General features: G+C 55.2%; 1 pseudogene; it reads left to right on the top strand.

Moving 5' to 3' along the window:
- Nucleotides 1-2: 2 nt before the first annotated feature.
- Nucleotides 3-3,962, top strand: part of LOC134038284 (glutamate receptor ionotropic, NMDA 2B-like) — a 4,835-nt pseudogene continuing 875 nt past the window's right edge.

The following is a 3,962-nucleotide window of genomic DNA, read 5'->3' on the forward strand; positions in this document are numbered from 1 at the left end:
TCCGCCTCACCTCCCCCTCCCCGTTCCCCTCGCTCTCCCTCGTCCTGCTCCTCCTCCTCCTGGCCCCGCCCCCCTTCTGCCACGCCCGCAGGGACAAGGGCGGCGGCGGTGGCGGCGGCGGCGGGGGGGGGCAGGGCCCACCACTACGGCCCCGTGGGCCCGCACCACGCCGCGCTGCCCAAGCTGATGCAGGGCCTCAGCATCGCCGTGGTGCTGGTGGGCAACTCTAGCGAGGTGGCGCTGTCCGGCGTCCGCGAGAAGGAGGACTTCCGGCACATGCCGCTGGCGCCCAACGTGGAGATCCTCACCATGAACGAGACGGACCCCAAGAGCATCATCAAGAGCATCTGTGACCTGATGACCGACCACTGGCTGCAGGGCGTGGTGTTCGGAGACGACACCGACCAGGAGGCCATCGCCCAGATCCTGGACTTCATCTCGGCCCAGACGCACATCCCCATCCTGGGAGTGCGGGGCGGGTCCTCCATGGTCATGGCCGCCAAGGTACAGATCACACTATGGGGGTGGGTGTTTCTGTGTGTGTGTGTTGGAGAGAGAGGTAAGATAAACCGACGCACGAATACCAAACTGGGTCTGTGTGTGCGTGCGCGCGTGTGTTCTCGGGCGAGAAGGTTAGAATATAAGTGTCGAAAAGGTGACAACGGTTTGAAGAACCGCTGCCGCCCACGTCGCTGAATGGCTAATTCTTTCCGGGGCGTAGCCGGCTGAAGTGGTGTTGGTGGAAGGTGGTCAGGGGAGTGTGTGAGTCACAGGAGCCCAGACTGAGCGAGGGAGGAGGTGGAGGAAGAGGGATGGAGGAAGTGGAGGAAGAGGGAGGGAGGAAGTGGAGGAAGAGGGAGGGCGGAAGTGGAGGAAGAGGGAGGGAGGAAGTGGAGGAAGAGGGAGGGCGGAAGTGGAGGAAGAGGGAGGGAGTGGAGGAAGAGGGAGGGAGGAAGTGGAGGAAGAGGGAGGGAGGAAGTGGAGGAAGAGGGAGGGAGGAAGTGGAGGAAGATGGAGGGCGGAAGTGGAGGAAGAGGGAGGGAGGAAGTGGAGGAAGAGGGAGGAAGTGGAGGAAGAGGGATGGAGGAAGAGGGAGGGAGGAAGTGGAGGAAGAGGGAGGAGGAAGGAAGAGGGAGGGCGGAAGTTGAGGAAAAGGGAGGGAGGAAGTGGAGGAAGAGGGGGGGAGGAAGTGGAGGAAGGTTTCCGCGGTCCGATCTAACGCACCTGGACGTTTGTCTGTGGTGGTGTGTGTGTGTGTGTGGTGTGTGTGTTGGACAGAGAATGCTTTGGGGTTACATGTGTCATGTTCTAGTGAGAAAGTGTTGATCCTCTGTGGTTGTAATTGTTGTCTACATTAGGAGAGTCCCTAAAGGTGGTTTTGAGTTTTCTGGGACACACACCACACACACACACACCACACACACACACACCCCACACACAGGTGCGTTAGATAGTAAAATCACATTCTCTCATCTTCACCTCAATGAGATCAACAGGGGCTTGAAAAGAAGAAAAGGATGAGGAGAAGGAGAGATGGAGAGAGAGAGGGGGAAGATTAGGAGAGAGAGAGAGAGAGAGAGAGAGAGAGAGAGAGAGAGAGAGAGAGAGAGAGAGAGAGAGAGAGAGAGAGAGAATGAGTGGGGAGGTTCAGGCGGAGAGGAGTGTGAGATAGAGGGAACGGAGAGATGGTGAGGAAAGACTGAGAGAGAACGATGACTCAACCAGACTGCCATAATATGGCAGCTGTTCAGAGAGAGGAGGAGAGGGAAGGAGACAGAGAGAGGAGGAGAGGGAAGGAGACAGAGAGAGGAGGAGAGGGAAGGAGACAGAGAGAGGAGGAGAGGGAAGGAGACAGAGAGAGGAGGAGAGGGAAGGAGACAGAGAGAGGAGGAGAGGGAAGGAGACAGAGAGAGGAGGAGAGGGAAGGAGACAGAGAGAGGAGGAGAGAGAAGGAGACAGAGAGAGGAGGAGAGGAAGGAGACAGAGAGAGGAGGAGAGGGAAGGAGACAGAAAGAGAAGGATAGGGAAAGACAGATAGAGAGAGGAGGCACCACAGACAGGAAGCTGGAGACAAACAAAAAGACAAATAGTTTGAGAAAAGGAGAGACAGACAGACAGAGAGAGCCAGAGAGAGACAGAGAGAGAGAGAGAATGCCACAAGAGGCTTTGTATTCAGCGAGAGAGTGCTGCTGTACCTCTGTATGAGCGAGAACGAGAGAGAGAGACACAGACAGAGAGAACGAGAGAGAGAGACACAGACAGAGAGAACGAGAGAGAGAGACACAGACAGAGAGAACGAGAGAGAGAAACAAACTGTAACTTGGGGCTAAATGCCTCCATGGCTTTTGGCCATACCATATCCCCCCCAAAGCCCTGCCATTCTATTCAGTGGGAGCCATGTCTAATGGGATAGAGCAATCTGCTGCTGCTTAATCTGCTCCTAGCCTGGCATCTCTTCCCCGGCCCCCGCGCTTGGACCAGGCCGGCACCACCGGACCCTGTGCAGGTTTCTGAGGCGGGAAAACACCGGTAATAAGAAACGGAATATATTCCTGTGCGTTCCCAGTAACGGCTGGCCCCCATGGACCGGAACGTTCCAGGACGATCGCACGTGCCGTCCTTTCCTGTTTTCTTTTTCAGATGTTCTTTCTTTTATTCTCTCTCCCTCTCTCTCTCTCTCTCTCTCTCTCTCTCTCTCTCTCTCTCTCTCTCTCTCCTTCCCCCCTCCGCCCCCCAGTGACCACACACAGCAGGCAGTGACCCTGCCGTATATTCTACAAGTATAAATCCTCACACTGCATCCCTCCCGTGCTCTTACATGGGACAATTTATGTATGTTTTTTATTGCTCGTAAAGACTAAGAGATGGGGTAGGGGATGTAGATAGAATGTGTGCGTCTGCTTGTGTGTGTGGTAGCAGGGAGATCATTTATTAGGTGCACGTGCCTTGTGTGCTTCAGGCAGACAGACAGGCAGGAATACAGACAGACAGACAGGCAGGAATACAGACAGACAGGCAGGAATACAGACAGACAGGCAGGACAACAAGCTGACAGGCAGGAATACAGACAGACAGGCAGGACAACAAGCTGACAGGCAGGCAGGAATACAGACAGACAGGCAGGACAACAAGCTGACAGGCAGACAGGCAGGAATACAGACAGACAGGCAGGACAACAAGCTGACAGGCAGGCAGGAATACAGACAGACAGGCAGGACAACAAGCTGACAGGCAGGCAGGCAGGAATACAGACAGACAGGCAGGACAACAAGCTGACAGGCAGGCAGGCAGGAAAACAGGTGGAGAGGCAGACAGGCAGGGTTGTTGTCAGTGCGTCTAAATGGGTTTCCCCCTCCGCCAAGCCAGGAGCGAGCGGCCATGCTTCCCCTGAGAGCTCCCTCCTGACCCAGGAGAGAGGGATGTAGGATGGCGGGGAGAGAGGCGTGGAGGAGGAGAGGACAGAGGGATGAAGGCGGAGACAGAGGTGGATGAGAGGAGGAGGGAAGGAAGCTGGAGGGATGAAGAAGAGCAGGTGGAGGAGAGGAGAGGGACGAGGATGAGAGAAACGAACGATGCCAGTTCCTAGGCCATGTTGGTCCCCGTCTCCAAACGGATTTGTGTCTGACTAATGGAATCCTTATAGAGGAGAGAGAGAGAGAGAGAGAGACAGAGAGAGAAAGACAGAGAGAGAGAGAGAGAGAGAGAGAATGAGGGAGAGACAGAGAGAGAGAGAGGAAAGGAAATATGAGCTGGTTCTCCAGGGGCATGTTGGGATGTTTGGGCGCGTGTTCTGAGGACAGTTTAGAGACAAATATGCACAGAGAGACAGAGAGAGGAAGGTAAGAAAAAAAAGGATTTCAAAGCGAGCATGAGGTGGACTGGAGTGAAACCCTTTGGAGAGCTAAGGGGGCCAAAGGCAAGGGCCAAAGTGTTCTGTTTATCTTACCTCTCTCTCTCTCTCT

The sequence above is a fragment of the Osmerus eperlanus genome, chromosome 2 (assembly GCF_963692335.1).
Source record: "Osmerus eperlanus chromosome 2, fOsmEpe2.1, whole genome shotgun sequence".
NCBI lineage: Eukaryota > Metazoa > Chordata > Actinopteri > Osmeriformes > Osmeridae > Osmerus > Osmerus eperlanus.